Below are 9,240 nucleotides of genomic sequence, written 5' to 3' on the forward strand. Positions count from 1 at the left end.
CCTTGCCCATGTTCGTTAACTTGTTTTACATCAGCCCACTCTTCCTACCCCGGATAATAGACTACTTCCCCGCTACAGCTTTAGTGCAGACACACTGGGATGCCGCCTTGTTGAGTTCCACTTGGATTTCTTGTTCAACCTACCACCATTTCACCTTTTTAAAAATCCTAACACTTTAATCTCCAGTTCCTGTTTTAGCAGAAGTTTCTGGACTACAATCTGCATGTCTTTTCTGCAGAGTCTCTTTATTTCAATTAAAAAATACCTTCTTGTTCAAGCACTAGTCGGGATTTCAGCACGTCTATGAAATTAGCTTTTCTCGCCAGTCCTTTTCTTCCCAACTGCCTGAAGAAGGGATCTCTTTAGTTGCATAATTAGGCATACAACCGATAGAAGATGTGTCATGTGGCCTCCAACCCCAACAAATCCTGAATGATTATAAAACACAGAACGTTTGGGATGTGGGCATGAATCAGCAACTTACTATACAAGCTATTTGCACGACAAATATTCAGGAAGCACTCTTCCTGGAAGAAGTGAAGATGTCTAGTTTCTACCCCTAAATTCTATTCCCAGAATATTTAATATTTTGGGGGTGTAGGTTGTAGCTGTGTTGGTCTAAGGACATAGGCAGACAAGGCTCTTTGAGCAAATGTGATCTCTTTTCTGCTTGAAAGCTTGTAAAGAATGATTTTTCCAACTATTCAGTTGGTCTAATAAAAGACATCACATTTACCCCCAAAAACCTTGTTTGCCTAATATTTAAGGCATTTTAGTACAGCTTCAGGAACCTGCTCCAAACGCATGTATCACTGCACCCTCGCCATTGAGCCAGCTATGAATGAGCACCTGGTCATGCAGCCTAGGCAGTCAAAGACAGGTACTGTCCCTTCATGGCATCGGATGTAGTCAGCCCTCTGATTATGAAAGCTAATTCTATACATCTTGGATTTAGTTAGTCTATAAGGTGCAAGTCTATTCTGCCTTAGGCAGTCAAAGACAGCCAGGCAAGATGCTAGCCACAATGTGACCTTGTGGGCAGTTGGCACAGAAAAATAATCTTAATTATGCGACCCCCAACAGGCCATTTAGGTTAGGCCTAGGGCAGATCTCAGACTTTTGCCTCTCTCTACCCAAAGCCTGCAGGACATTGGCCAAATCACTTATCTTCTGTGCCTACATCTATCCATCTACAAAATGGGTGCAAGTATTACTTTCCTACTTCCCAAGCTTATAGAAAGTCACTGCAACAGATGGAGCATCAAGAAACTGCCCCTAGCTTCCCATCTTTCTCCTCCCCTTCCCACCACCAGAAAAAGGGAAGGAAGAAAAGGGTGAAGGAGAATTAAAAACAATTCTTTTCTGGTCTGGAATGTAATTTAAATGCAGGGACAATTAATTTTATGAATAAACCTGACTTTGAAAATATGTTTTTAATTAAAAAATCTGAATGAAAACTGACCTTGACCTCTTTTTCTTTCATGCCCTCAAACACGGGGACTTGAGGACCATACGAGATGGCGACAGGCATTTCCAAATCTGCACAAAGTGTGAATGCACCATGAATAGTATCCACAGAATGCCTGAAAGATCATGTCAGCTGATCCTGGCTGCTTGTTCGTTTGAAGGCAATTCCAACTATCTGCGATCAAGATGATAATGTTCAGGATAAACAGCTTGGCACAAGACTTCACTCTAAGGCAGAATCCCAGTGTATGCATAAACAATACTCGGGCATATGGTAACTTCAGATGAGCTTAATTTCTCACCATCACTCTGCTTATGCACAGGCATGAAGTGTTTGGGGCAGAGTGTTTCCAGGCAGAATCCTGAAGCCGTCTAAGCAAACTGCATTTCTAGGGCCTCTGCTCTATAAGCCACACTCCCACCCTCACTGACAGCAATGAGAATTTTGCCATGGACTTCAACAGGAACAGAAACAGGCACATTTAGAACAGGCTTTCACAAAATACCTATGTAAAAAGCAACTTCATGTTGACCATCCATGTGTCATGAGAGGTATCTATTCAGCTGACTCTCCATTTAGAGTATCCCTTTCACAGAGCACACCACCAAAGGCTTTGCTCAAGTACCAAGGCAGAACGTACGTCAAAACACATCTCCCCATCGGAAAAGAATGAATGACAGGAATGATGCATCTTCCTTATCTTCTAGAAACAAAGACCGGGAAAAACAAAAGTTTGTAACTCATTCTCACTCTTCTTAAGAGAAACTGAAATGTGATCTCCTTTGAAGAGGAGGAAGAAAGGAATGAACAAAATGAGGGAGAACAGCTTTTTTAACGTCACGCTACCATTAAGCAACACAAATGTTTGCTTATGTGGCAAAGCAAAGTCATTCCTGTTATTGCTCAGGTGACGCTTGGGTTGCTAATGCAGGTGCAGACTCCACGACTATGGAAATCGATTCTGCTGCCAAACCCTAGAGCTGCCTGACACTAACCCACTATGTGACCTGTTGCAAGTCACTTCAACAAGGGGTAAGAACAGGTATTTCACTTAAGAGTTGCAGATGAATGCTGTGTTAATTATGAAAGATAGAGTCTTAGCTATGTTTTTAGTTAGGAAAATTTGACTTTTAGGTTATATACAGCTGGGCAAACATGGGGGCTTTTTTGTTTGTGAGTGAAATGAAAATTAAGCGCAGGGGAAGTAAGAGATGCTTTGGCTTGAGGCAAACTGAAAGTTTCTTGGAATTTTGGCTGAAACCTAAAGAGATGTGTTTCATTTGATTTTAAGGATATTTACCTTCTTTTACAACCCTTTAAAGTTGATTTTAAAATACTGTAATGAAATATATTGATGTTGTTTTTAGAAATTGACACATTTAATTTTTTTTTAGATTAAATTACTAAATTGGATCTGGCTTCACAAAGTTGCAGTCACTTACAAATCACTTCTTTTCCCCCCTTTTTTTTGGGGGGGGGAGGGAGGAGGGGAGGCAAATTTACTGTTTAAGAAAAAAAACAGTCAGTTTTAATCACATGGTTTTGTTCCACTCTGAACTCCTAAAAGTCCTGTAAACTTTACAAAAGTAAAGTGTTGGCATCCATTTCAGACCAGGTGGAAACAGAGCTGTACAGTACACAAGTCCAGAGCTGGTAACTGGAAAAAAATATTGTGCTACTTCTGTTCCCATCTTTATCACTTGCGCTGCAAGCAACAGATTACTGGACATGACATTGATTTTTTTAGTACTGGCAGAAGTTACTTTAGCAGCTGCACTCGTAATTACAGTAGTAACTATGTCCTATGAATCGCATTCCTCCTGCAGTCCCCTGCCCAAGAACTGTCCTCACTTTCATCTTCACTACTTAAACTGTCAGACTTGAAAGCCCTCATAGCCACTAAGGCAAGTTTAGTGCAGTCACTTTCTCTTTCTGTGGGTGATGGCCCTTGTTTTCAGGGAAACTAAAGATCCTAGCCTGCTTTCCTGAGAACTGCTAGATCAAAACTAATCAAGCGTGAAAAATAACATACAATTCTTTTCGGAAGGGGTGGGACTCAAATCAGCAAATACTGGTAATCACTTTTTGTCCAGGGCTTGTTAAATATTAAGGTTTTGGCTATGTTCACTGCTTCTGTGTTGGCCAACGGAAAAAATTTCAAACAACCATACTTCATTCATTCAAATCATTGTAGAAAATGCGTTTTGTTTGTTGACCTCAATATGTGCAACTGTGAACTTTAAAACTGTTCTAGGAATGCAATCAGACTTCCTACCCCTCATTTACCCAGTTTTGCGTTGTTGCCCAAGTTCTTCGGTTGTCTTCATTAAGAACCAAATTCTAGTAAGCTCCTCAAGCCTTTTACTGCCAACTTAATTTTGTATATTCAAATTTGGCTATTTGAGTTTATCACAAAGACTTTGTAACGGCCCAAAGAAATCAGAGCCAGATTTTTTTTGGTTTGTTTTCACTATTTTGTTGACACCATTGGAATTTTGGTAAATTAGAGGTACAAGCTGATGTGCTTAAATGGCCAGTCTTTTGCATAGGTTAAATACACAACTCAGTAGCAGCTTCTGGACGTGAGGAAATGCAGTGCTAAAATAAAAATCTGGCAACTACTGAAGAATGAATTTGCTCAAAATGATGATTTTAACTACAAGAACAGACTGAATTCTACCCTTAACTGCCCAACACAATTTTTCATGTTTTACAAAGAAACGTTTTCTTTGAAAATATGTACCTTTTTATTAATAGATTGAAATATTTCTTTAAGAATATGAACATTTTTTGCTCTTCTGCAATCCCCCACACAACTGCTCTGGACAAGGGATGCTAAAGAATTAAATCAACATACCTCAGGCTGAATCAAATGCAAAATAAAACGATTGGAAGACCTGAAGTCTCTGTCACAAAGTCTTTAAGCCCAGACTAGTTATATTTCTAAAAGATTGCCATGTATCATAGAAAAGAGATGGGTCTGATGCAGAAACTAGTGGGTGTAATGGTGCGACTGGTTTGTGCAGATTATCCCGGACAATTGTGGTAGTCCTTAAAGCTTTCTTTTTTTAACATCACCAATAAAAGTGTGATAGATTATTCTGATATCACACACTTAATAACTAAATCTATGAATAAACATCTTGCATTTAAACTACTTCCTACTTTTTTATCATTGCAATGTTAACTGCATGACTTTCAACAAAGAAATATGAACGTGGATCCCAGGCAAAACTAAGAGGATGGGTGTATGTAAAGCAAGAGGAAGAACATTTTTTTGAATAGAAGCTAGCTACAAAAACATATATGATGCGCTAGAAGCTGAGCTACAATTGGCTACAGAAAGAAACTACTTGTTAACTTTTGTATGGAAAAATGTTTGGTCTATGATCTTTGCTATAGAAAAGGGACTGGTCTACAATCATTGCATGATCCTTTGTGCTAAAAAAACAACTCTTTCAGAACAAAGACATATGTGTATTTGGCACCTAATAGTTAAGACGGACTTGACTGCCAAAGAAACATTATAGGACAAACCAAATAAATATTCTTAAGAAATCCCTGCACAAAAAGTGCAATGTACCTTCCATCTGCCAAGTAAAATCTGCAGTACACAGACTGTATTTAGAATAATCAGTTCTGCAGAAATAAACTAAAGTATATTTGCATATAGACAAACAACATTTTAGACTCCATTTGAGAAGTGACATACAGGTTACAGTAGATCACCGATGCATTGTTCGAGCTTGGAAAAAATTGCTGGTACTCGATTTCTTCCTTTTTCCTGTTGAGGTCAGATGTTCCTGCATTATTATCCCTGATATACAAATAAAAAGGCAACATCCAATCTACATTAAAAAACTTGGGGGACCCATAACACAGCAGCCAGAGGCAGCATGAGTTGCATATTAAAGAGAATGAATGGGAGCAGCCTAAGACTGAGAAGCTAGTATGTATGACACTATCGCTTTATGCTGTATATTCAGTCCAGCATCGCTGAGTAACAGAAAACTGGATCTCTCTCCTGGTGGCAAGCTGAGATGCTATTATGCAAGGCACACCAAATCATGCTCTGACACTGGAGTTAGAGACCGCCTTGCTCCGGGTTTGGCAAGGCGTGGCAGAAGTACTGCAAACCCTGCACAAAATCCAACAGTACAGTGCCCATGTCCCAGTAAAGCGATTGCTAAACCTCAGTTCGCACTCTTGTTAGATTGTGAAGACCCAGGTACACTTAATACACTTTACAGAGCCATGTGCTCACAGGAAACATTATCACAAGTATACACTAGCAAAAGCAATATGAGGAAGTAACTTTTTTGTTGCAATCTTTGGTGTAAAATGGAAACTTTCTGCACATTATATTGCAAAAAGCAGTTTCTTGGCTAGCCCCTACCATTAAAGAGCTGTTTTACCTGTTGTTTTGGGGTTACATGTATTTAATAATAGTTTGCATTAATAAATCTTTCCACCCCATGGTCTCAAAATACTCCACATGCATTACTGAATTATCTTTGCCACTCCCCTGGGCAGTTGTTATCCCATTTCACATCTGGGGGAAAATGAGGCACAGAGCTTAACTTTCCCCTAAGGGTAAATAGGAAGCCTGTGATAGAATAAAAAATAGGACTGACCTGAAACGATCCTTCCTGTTACTCTTGTGCGCAAGATGACTCCAAATTTGTATCAGATTTTATTATTTTTGCACTAGATGGATTTTCATTTTGCTTTCTTTATATAGCAGAGAGTAAAGCCTTTTCATAGACTTTTCAGAGTAAAGTTTAATTTCCTGACTCAATTCCTTTCTATTCCACTACTCGGGCTCAGTATGCTCTCCACTATGAGTACACTCATTTTTCTTGATTCAGCCCATGATTCTGCTCATGCACTGAATAGTTGTTTGGAAGACAACAACAAGCTGGTCCATTATCGGTTGCAGTGTTATTTTTATATGGATATTTCTATGCTGCTTGTTTCTTTGAACTAGCAAAAAATTGCCACGACACAACTTGGTTTGTACTGCTGTGAACAAGCTCCTCTGTCACTTCTTGTCTGAGTTTCCCCGTTTATATTAGCTATTACTCCAAACATAATTTTTTTAACATAGTTTGGAATACTAGAGATCTGGTTATGCAGCCAGTGTTTGTAAACAACTTGCAATGAAATCAAAGGGAATTGTTCATGTACAACTACCACCATGTATCTGCAGGTCCCAGGAGTCTTAGGACTAATATAACTCAGGTCATTTTATTTATTACAAAACACAATTCTGGACAAAGCACCAAATCAGAACAAACCTGAAGCTTGGATCTAGATCTAATCTTTCTCACTCCTGCGTAACCTAGGATAGACACAAGGGTGAAAGCCATTAACACTAGCCTCCAGCCATCCGCCTCCCTACCCCTTCCCTTTTTTCTTCTTCCAAAAGATTTTAAGCACTGGACTTTTAAGAGGCCAGGAGACCTGAACTCACTGCTGCAGGCACAGTAAAGATCTATTTTGTTTAAGCAGCAACTGAAAGCACACATACTTCACAAAATTAAAGAAACAAGGAGTGCGCTCGAGAGTTTTGGAGCACAGCAGGGGAAACCAGGCTGCTAGAATCAATTTTTAGACATTAATTAGTATTTGTTATCCTCTGCCCATGTAGTTACTGACAGATTCCTCTGTAGCTAAGGGAAAATACAATAATATGGGCAATCATACAGATGAAGTAGAGGCACAGGTTACACACTAGGTGAAATGTTTATCAGCAAAGACTCTTGCGCCCACAGTATTAACTGTTCACTGTATTTGGAAAACAATGGCATACCAATAGAAATTTTGGAGTATTTTCACCTTCCCACAGAAAATAAATTAATTATTGGCTCAACTTCCTATCATTACTATACAAGGACTCTGGTCACTCCCCATGCTTAGTTTCTCTAAACCTGCAAGATCCCATAAAACTCATAAGAAAGCAATACTTTGAGGTTGATAACAATATATCTAACATAAGATGGATCTGGCAAGCATATTCAGGGAAATGCCTAAGGAAATAGCCCTGTTAAGGTGGTATTTTGTAATCACTTGAAATAAACACTATCTTTCCACATTACGAAGAGAACAAAATTGTGTCTTTATTAATTTAAACAATATAATCACGTCTATGTTATTTTAAGTCTTCTCTTCTGTTGTAAAAGCGATCAATACCGCACAAACCACGTTACAGTGATGACACAAAAATGCAGTTTGTTTACAAAACTGTATCTACCCACGACAATCATCTGAAATGCATTAACAGTTGTGAAGCGTGGCTCTCGTGTTTGGGCGCTTTTTCTCTGCTGGGAGAAACAATGCCAAATCCATAAATATGTACTCCGATTTTCAACTTATGGAGGATTGGGGGGGGGAGCTAATATATATATATATATATATTAGTTTGTCCACCCCCCATAGATATATTGATTCCTAGATAGATAAACAAATAAAAACGGAAACATTTCCATGTGTATTTTCTTCAAAATATTGGTGTGATCTCACCTACAGAGGATGTATATGTATCATTCATTTTAAGAAGCATTTTTTTAATGTTATACAAGCGAACAAAAACAAAGCTAAACTTTATTGCACAAGTCTTTCATTTGGATGAAAGTGAAGGAAAAATATTTATATTACTCAGACATTTTTTTTACAATACAACTCTACTTAAGGCCGTTACACTTATTCCCACGGTAAACGCGACTTTCCAGAGGCTTTCAGCTCCACTGTTCACACTCAATCCAGGCCAAAATTGTGCATTTGTTTTTTTTTACAGAGCTAGTTTTGCCTGCACGTGAAAAGGACGTGCTACTTTTAAACTAAAATTCACTCGCGTACCCAGGAACCCTAAAAATGTTTTACAAACATTACTTTTTATTTATGTCTTTTGCCAATTTACTTAATTTTGGTCTCAGTGGAACATGCAGCAGAAGTAAATAAAAATGACCCATCCAAGGGTCAGACGGAGTCAGAAGCAGGGCCAAAATAAGAAGTCAGGTGTCCAGGCTCTGATCTACTGTTTAGAAGACGAGACCATCTGTAGGAAACGAGCAAAAATCTTTTTGATCGCCTTCGAGACACTTCTGCTACCAATTATCAATTGACTGTTGGGGGGGGGGGAGGGAGGGGGGTTAAGTAGTTTTCACCATAACTTGGATCCCACTTCTCCCAGGAAACGTACGTGGCGGTCACCACTGAAGTGCCTCACCCTGCTCTCGCTCACCTTTTTGCACGCCCACGCACAACGAAGCGCTAGAGGCCGCGACCTTGCTGCCCCCCCCCCCGGGGACACAGCCCGGCGCGGACCGGCCGGACGCGAGCCTCGGACCCTGCCACACGGCCAGCACGGAGGACACCTCAGACTAGATCACCTCAGAGTAGGTCGCCCAAGGGAGGTCACCTTGGAGTAGATCACCTCAGGGAGGTCACCTCAGACTAGGTCACCTGAGGGAGGTCACCGCAGAGTAGATCACCTCAAGGAGGGCACCTCAGAGTAGATCACCTCAGAGTAGATCGCCTGAGGGAGGTCACCTTGGAGTAGATCACCTCAGGGAGGTCACCTCAGACTAGATCACCTCAAGGAGGCCACCTCAGACTAGATCACCCGAGGGAGGTCACCTCAGAGTAGATCACTTCAGGGAGGTCACCTCAGAGAGGTCACCCCAGAGTAGATCGCCCAGCCCCTTGGGACACTGCCCCTTCATAGGCCAGGAGGGAGATCACCTCAGGGGTGATCCCCTCCCCCCCCTCCC

At 40.3% G+C, this 9,240-nt stretch overlaps 1 long non-coding RNA gene across 1 annotated transcript in view; it reads right to left on the reverse strand.

Moving 5' to 3' along the window:
• LOC102378493 overlaps positions 1 to 8,796 on the reverse strand; it is a 32,866-nt gene extending 24,070 nt beyond the window's left edge. The window contains exons 1-3 of the long non-coding RNA XR_003091760.1: positions 1,974 to 8,796; positions 1,463 to 1,642; positions 266 to 428 (exon numbers count right to left, since the gene is read on the reverse strand). This is a non-coding gene — a long non-coding RNA (uncharacterized LOC102378493). The remainder of the gene's footprint in view (positions 1 to 265; positions 429 to 1,462; positions 1,643 to 1,973) is intronic.
• Positions 8,797 to 9,240: the final 444 nt, after the last annotated feature.

Source organism: Alligator sinensis, unplaced genomic scaffold (genome assembly GCF_000455745.1).
Source record: "Alligator sinensis unplaced genomic scaffold, ASM45574v1 scaffold1242_1, whole genome shotgun sequence".
NCBI lineage: Eukaryota > Metazoa > Chordata > Crocodylia > Alligatoridae > Alligator > Alligator sinensis.